The following is an 8671-nucleotide window of genomic DNA, read 5'->3' as shown; positions in this document are numbered from 1 at the left end:
GATTAGGATTTTTAAAGTAGCATTAACAATTTTTCAGTTATATCGCTACGATGTCTGCAGTGTGACAGTTTATAGTAGCGTCTAGCACTGGGGCATCATCATGACGCAGACATGTAGCATGATGCCCCACCCAGTCATATTATCCTGACACCAGGCTGAGCAACTGTTAGTACCACTTTTGTAAGACTTTGGTATGACTCGGACGGGGATTGAATACACAACCTCCCGCTTCCGAATTGGACGCTCTAACCACTAGACCATCGGAGCGATTCCGATGACACATGAATAGATTAATTATTATAAATGGTTGCAAATTTAAATCTGTTTCACATGTTAATTGTATTTAGTGAAAATTCGGAAATTTGTAGAATTATAATAGTGAGATGCATGTAAAATTCTCTTCTTGAGTAGTTTTTATCATCAGTTTCGAACACTTGTCCTATCTGTTAATGTCAAAGCATATTCCGAAGATTCATTATTCCGAGTTGTAATAATTATAACTGCATACAAACAGAATGATCGACTGATAATTTGTATATATGCATGCCTTATCAACTTGCCAATTTCTTCTTCCTTACATTGCTCTTTGGTTAATATATTAAGTACCCAATTAAGTTCAGTTGAAATGCCTCGTTTACATATCCACTCGAAGTGGAATTCAGCATAGCAGAATAATTTCGATAAAGTATGCCAAACGGATTAATTAATAACTCATGCACGAATTTTCATCGCTTCACAATAGCCAAGTATAAGATCTAGTTGCAAACCAATTGCGAACTGCAACGCAACAGAAAATGTATTTTTTACGTAATTTGAATACCAAAAATACGTAAAACACTGGCTTTCTATAGCTGTATTAATGACACATTACACACTCTATCCGATTTTCATCAAATGTATATCTTTTCTTATTTATGTAACATTTGTATACCTTAAACTAACGACGAATGTCGAGTAAAGATTTGATTTGATTCTGCACTACAACAATGCATTCAGGTAATTTTTACCACTCCAAGTCTTAAAATATATAACAGAAACAAGGTATAACAAACAATTTAAGTAAACGCAACAATCAATTCATTTTCCTGCAATACAAAGTGACAATTCAAGACATATTTACACTTTTGTGAATTAAATCCCAAACATGTCCAACAATATAGAATGTTCAGAATGAATTATAATTGTCTTGAATGTTCTAAGACTTATATATTAGAGTGACGCAACCCATGATGTCTTGGAAAGATTTGAACATAATCCAACTTAGTTTGCATTAATCCAAAAGTGAATGAGCATTTTAGTAATTTCAATGAAGATTTAAAATAAATAATACCTCTCATATTATATCTGAAAACAACAGTAAAATTGTTAACTATTGGCATTGCTTGCTAGTCATACTGCATTATTATGGTCAGGCTAAGAGACTGTAATTAACAATGGATTGCTAACCACTGGTATTTCTTTCTAGCAGCATTGCATTATTAAGGTCAGTCTAGCGGACTGCAGTTCGCAATGACTTGCTGACAGCTGGTATTTCTGGCTAACCATGAGTTACGCATTTATATCAGGATAGTTTCACTGACCGCTGGTACTGTTGGCTAGTGTTATCAATACCTGATTTTCTGGATACAACTTGTAATGATAGCGTCTTGGTTCCAAATAAGAAACGTGTCGACATTAGATCCAATATGGCTGCTTTTATAACTATCTTTAAACTATTGTTTTTGCTACTGAATATCAGCGTCAGTTGCAATACTAGCAATCAAAATAAAGAAATGGTCTTATCTTGGACTAATGGGGAAAAACTAAATTGGTCAGAAGAGCGTAAATCTATACATTCACTATACCCATATCTGCTGAAAACCTATTGACTGTTCAAAGTGGATGTGTTAAGTTCTACTCAATGTTTTCAAGGAAAGGTCATTCTAGAAATATCAGAAAAGATATTAAACAACTTAAACAACCACAATTTTGACTAGTTAATTTAATCATGTCATCTTCCACGTATTACTTGGTAATATGGAGTGATGTTTACTATAATGGTATCAAAGCTGAATCAGATCACATACACGAAAATAATATGCAACAAAATTACGGCTATTTCTTGTCATGATGGGGATCAGCTACAATAATGGTATAATAGGACCTGGTGCTGTTGCATATCTAGTACGTTCAGAGACGAAAATAACAGACCAACCGAAGAAAAGTCCGCCCTTCCATTACATGGAACCATAATCTCCCAGAACATTGAATAAGTTTCCATACATTTGGGCATGATTGATGGACATCAGCGTGTGGATGGAGGAGGGAATCTGACGATGGCAGCTGGTAAGTATTATATCATTAAAATTAGATTTATCCCCCAAACGCTACATTTTAACATCAGTAATATCTTGATTGCTTCTAATTCATAGCTAAATTTGTCAGATTGGTGGAAGGTTCGATGACACTAAAACTGGATGATGATGTACAAAAGGAATACTCACCCTCAAAAGGAAACAGGAGACTGTTGTATTATGGATTCACTTGATAACTGTCTGAGCAACAACAATTGGGCCCCTCTCTTTTATGGGCTAACGAGCAAAGGTGCAATGAGAACAAAGTAGTGTGAGAGACCTAAACTACAAGCCCACAAAACACCATCCAAATATTGAAGAAGTTATAAAAACCATTGTGAAAGAAAAAGGCACGAAACCGTATGAGCTTTAATTTGCATAAAGGACAGTTACCTACTAATAAGTGATAGTTAATGCAATTCACCTAGAACTTCATCATCATCTAATTATTCAGCAGCTTTTCGAAGGCTGAATGGTCAAAAGGAAAAGATACATTTTGAATTCACATCAAATAATTCAGAATGTTATAACATACCAATTTTCATGATACATCGACTGGGTCATACTATTTACATTAACAATTTTGGAAACACCTATCGCAATCATTATTAATAGATCTTTTAGAAATTGTGAATTTATTTACAAACCACTGAAAAAACAAACGTTTGAAATGGTGTACGTTAAATACATTTTCATAACTTTGTAAGGAAAGCACAGATACAACTATCGTCCCTTGCCTTATCAACACGTGTGTGTAAAACAGTGGTCACAAACTCGCGGCCCGCCAAGCCGTATCATGGCCCTTAAAACGATTGACGTCACAATGTGTAGTGGGAGATAATAAAGGTGGTACGGCCCTTTAGCCATGGAAAATGCCCTCAGGTCGGTTTGCGTTTGAGACTCCTTGTGTAAAATATGGCTGAAGTAGCAACGATCATTAGATAACTTATGTTTGAATCTTTAATTCCAAATACTTTTAACAATACAATAAAATTTAGTTTCTTCCAATTGGGAAAGGTATATGAAACAACAATGATGTAGGAATAATAAATGGAGTGTACGATTTTGGCTCTAAAATGCCATCTGCTCACCTTTATCTCGAACTTTATTTCAAACTTATAATCAAAGATAAGAGTTGGCTGGGCAATGCACTTTCTGATATGTACATGCAAGAGATGGACGTAGCCAATAGCAGTATTTTATCAGATTCTTATACTCCTTCTTGAGAAGTACAGTCTGTTGTTTTATCGTCTGAAAATGGCAAGGACAAAGCAAACAGTTTAGAAGCACTGGATACCCCCACAGGACTATCTATACTGTCTACTACGGACTCCGAAGCTCAAAAAGAGTAAGAAGAATCAACTTACACAAAATAACTAATCAAACAGAAAATAATCAACAAATGGAAATCAACATGGAAAAACGAGACATCGAAAACAGAATTCGTGCAACACGAGGCAATATGGCGACTAGAAAAGAAGTCAATTACCTTGAGAAATTCTTCAAGCTGGAAAGAGTAGTGATGTATGACAAAAGCTATCTACAATGTAAATACAGGGAAGGAACACAAGAAATAGACATGAGGCACATACAAAGGGAAAATATACCTTGTCTAACCACAGTAATGATAGCCATAAAAATAGCCCACCCAGAATGTATGGATAGAGTATACTCCATAAACCCTAATGGATACAAAGGCTACATAATAAGACCAAAAGGGAAGAAACCAATCTTACCATATGGGGAAATACATATTGGGAAAGAAAGAGTGACAATAAAGGAACCAGAACCATTGCTAAGGGAGATAAAAAAACGAACAGGAGAATTACATGTTACAGACATCCCGCTGGAAATACAAATAGAAGAAATAGTTAAGCGCTTTGAGGAAAAATTCAATATCCCGGTTAGCTCAGCAAGGAATAGAACGATAGAAACAACATCAATTTTAGACGGAACACGGATATTAGAAATAGAAAGCAGTAACATGAAGAAAGTAAAGAGAGCCTTTAACATATTCGGATTCTTAGCAAAGACGTGGTACAAAGGATGCATTTTTGACAGAACATGCAATAGATGTGGGAATACAGGTCACACACCATTCAAATGTCCTCAGAACTCGGAAAATATAGGACCAACAATGACATCTACAGAAACAAGCAGCAGACAAATAGGAAAAGGAAATATGCAGCCACAACAACAACAACAACAACAAAGAACACAAGACGAGCAGCAGCAACAACAACAGCAGCAGTTACAAGAACAGGGACAACAAATACAAGAACAGGAAATACCGAAACAAGCAGCAAAAAAGATAGAACAAATACAACAACAAAGAGATGAGCAGCAGCAACAACAACAACAGCAGCATTTACAAGAACAGGGACAACAAAAACAAAAACAAGAACAGGAAATACCGAAACAAGCAGGAAAAAAGCAAGGGATAGAACAAATACAACAACAACAACAACAAGAGAGAGAAACTACACTACAGAAAGAAATTGAAAACAATAAAAAAGGGCAAAAAGTTCAACTGCAGCAATCCAAACAGACAAGACGAAATGAACAACAAGGGCAACAACAACAACAACAACAACAACAACAAACAAAGCAACAACAGATGATGGAAAATAGACAAGAAGAACAACAAAAGAAAATAAAACCACAACAGCAACCAGAAAACATAGAAACCAAACAAAACGAAGTCTGCAAGAAAAAGAAGTGATACCAATACAGTCACCACTACAAGAAAATGACTCAGAAGTTACAGATGCTACAGCTTCAAATTACAACAGATTCAGAAAACACAAACACCTAGACTATTACAAACACTCCAAATAAACAAGATACCGCAGCAAAATTCAAATGAAGATCCAGAATTGCTACAGACAATGGAAACAAGCCTAGATATAAGGAAAGCACTTAGAAACAAGACAAAAATGAAAAGACAAGAAAGGAGAAAAAGTCAAAAAGAGACAGAAAAAAAACCTATGTTCAGCTATGATGAATACATTGAAAGAAAATATGGAATTTAAATTTTAAAAAAAATTAAATAAAATAAATTACACTTCAAAAAAGCAATAACACAATAGCTAAACATACAGAATACCAATCATAACATGTAGGGCAGGAGGGCCTCCCTAACTGGTCTGTGAAGATCAAAAAGGAGAGAGAACCCTCCAAAAAAAAAAATATTTTATCTGTTACACTTTTTAAAAACAAATAAACTTAATAACATGACAAAGTGTTTGATATATATAGGTCGATCATTTTCTGATATTGTACCGATTGAAAGACTTAGTATTGAAGGACGATTGCAACAAAATATAAACAAGATTCAAGAGTGCGCAATGCTAATGGTTTCACATTCTCAAAATCGAAAACAGCATGCATGTATTTCTGTCAGCTACAAAGACAAGATGATGATCCTAAACACACAATTGACTGAACACCTGTACCGGTTGTTGAGGAAGCACGATGTTTAGGCATTGTCCTGGACAGAACACGCAACTTTATTCCACAAAGATATAAGCTAAATGCTGAATATCGGAAAGCCTTTGAAATACTTATGTTAGTAGCTCACACTGGCAGGAGTGTTGACAGAAAAATCATCTCAACCAATAGAGAACCTTTGCTAGATCTAGATTGGAGATTAATTGTGTTGTTTATTGTACAGTAAAAAAAGCAATACTTAACTATGCTTGAACCAATTCACCATCAAGCAACATAGCTTACTTTGGGAGCATTTAGGACATCCCCATCTGAAAGCCTTTTAGTTGAATCAAACAAGCCAGCTCTCTCACATCATAGAGAAACATTATCTATACAATATGAACTAAAACTAAGCTCTCACCTTTCGAACCCCAATTGTACGAAAGTATTCCATGGCAAATGCAAAACATGATAACTAAACAAACTAAATGTAATAGTTACCTTTCTCATTAGATCACTTCCCCTACCTTTGAATTCATTGGAGTTCTCTAAATTATATATATATATATATATATATATATATATATATATATATATATATATATATATATATATATATATATATATAATCTTTGCATAACTCTGTTATGCATAATTTAAGAAATGAAATCAGCTACTGTACATTTCAAAGCTCTTGTGTTGATATGCTAATTATAGCACGGAGAGCTATAAATGAGAGTTAGAGGGACATGAGCGGAAGCAAGTCCCACCATCAAGCATTACCTACTGTCTTTTATAGTAAGGAACTGTGTTATGACCAAATTTTAAAACGTCGGCATTACTAAGCATTCTCGTGTAATGACCATGTGACCCACTATATCCAGCACCTCAGTTTCTGATGCATGAATGTTCAATGATGCAAATGAAACACTGTAGTTGTGTTCGAATACCTATAACTTTTATAGAACCCATAAGGTCAACGTACGCCTTAAAAACATAGAATATGTCGTGAGACATTTTCTGACTTCCTATTTAACTATCAACATTTTCTAAATAATGTTTGGTATCACTTTCTGTGTTTGTGCGATACCTGATTGGATGCAGAAATTAGACAGAAAATAATGCGTATGATATACTGTTGCGACCTCTTAACATTATTATGACAATTGCCTATTTATTTCTAAGACAGAACAGTGTCATGTAACAGACGATGTAACGCAAGATGTCATAACAATGCATATTTTCTTTTTGATACATGTCCACTGGTCTTTTGGGGTTTTCCATCAAGTTAGGTTTTGATCTACACATTTTATAGTTATATTCAATCCTTTATTTGCGTGTAATAAATGTGTATAATATTTAGTCGATCCTCTTCAATATAACTTTATCTTCATTACTTTTAAAGGCACTTTCTTTTCTTTTCATTCCTTTTCTAATATAATGCGAAATGTAGATGTACGGTTTGGCTATTTGATTCATCCAATAAAGTTTGCTGTTTGATTACATGCTTTTAATATACAGCATTTTCAGGCTGATAAATATCTTTTTCTTTATAATTGTTATCCCCATTTAGTTTTCCTTTTTACCACTTCATGTCCTCTATATCACCCATTTTATCATCTTCAAAAAGCATATAAAGGTTTCTAACAAATACTGATATATTAGTTTAAAACAAAAAAGAGTTAAGGGCGAAACTTTGTCCCAAATGACATCACTTTATATTGATAAAGTCTTTCGGAAGTAACGAATGCTGTTTTCGTTTTGCATAAAACATGACCATTTATCAGATTGGACAGAGTTGGGAAGGCCACAGTGTGCAAGAAAACAAATTATGAACGCTTTTACTATTGTTTTAGTTTTGTTAACGTGAAAGGAATTGCCTTTATAAATCTTGTTGACGCAGACATTATGGCCAAAAAGAATCGTTGCCTGGTTTGGCTTTAGGTAAGGGGCCGACACAGTCGGTCATTATTCTACTAAATAGTTCGCAGAGGCAGGAAAAGAATACAAAAAGGCCGTAGGTATATTCTGATTGGATTCACCATCAAGATCTTTTGATACGCCTTATTAACCACTAAAAAACCAGTCAAAGAAACTCCATGGGCAAGACTAAGAATTTCCCGTCTGTAAGAGTAAGGAGTAAGAATTTGATGGCTCCATAACCACTCAGCAGGCACTTCAAGTAGTCTCAATTTTCTCATGAGAACCTCATTATAAGAAAACCACAGACCGGTACTTCTGTTGCTTTCGTTTCACTAATAGCCCTTTCAATGAAACAGGAGATCTCATGATCGTTTTATTGTTCGATAATGAGTGATTGTCATCTGTCACCCTGATTAGAATTAAGAGAATGCATAGTAAAAATAAGATCAATGTGAACAACACTTTTTGATGGTTCAGTACGGTCAAGTGTTTAAGCTCTCATAAACAGAAACAAGAAAGAGTGCAGACAGCAAGCTTTGTAAAATTTAACTTATTTTCCTAGAAAAACAAAGTAAAAATGGAAAATGATAGAACTTACGGTTTTAAGAATCAAATCCAAACATAATCAACGAAAATCCAAAATGGAAGACGACGACGTTTACTTTATTTATTTAATTGTGATACTGTTATTGGTGTATATTGGCGGACAGTGAAAACATATTGTAATTAACGTCCATGCAAAATTAAAAGTATTCAATCTTCTATGTTCTAACTATGATGGATGTGTAACCCTTTATCTAGCCACACACTGATACGCCGCCATTTTTTATCAAATTAAAATAAGTGAAAATTATGAACGCAAGCAACTTTAAGGGTATGCTGTTATGTAATTATGAAATACAACCATCAATGCAAGAAGCAAAACTTCATATAGACTTAATAATTTTTTTAACCATACGACTTCTTACGTTGCCTATAGTCAGGCC

The sequence above is a fragment of the Sinohyriopsis cumingii genome, chromosome 19 (assembly GCF_028554795.1).
Source record: "Sinohyriopsis cumingii isolate HCF-2022 chromosome 19, ASM2855479v2, whole genome shotgun sequence".
Taxonomy (NCBI): Eukaryota; Metazoa; Mollusca; class Bivalvia; order Unionida; family Unionidae; genus Sinohyriopsis; species Sinohyriopsis cumingii.
Note: the sequence above shows the minus strand (reverse complement) of the source record.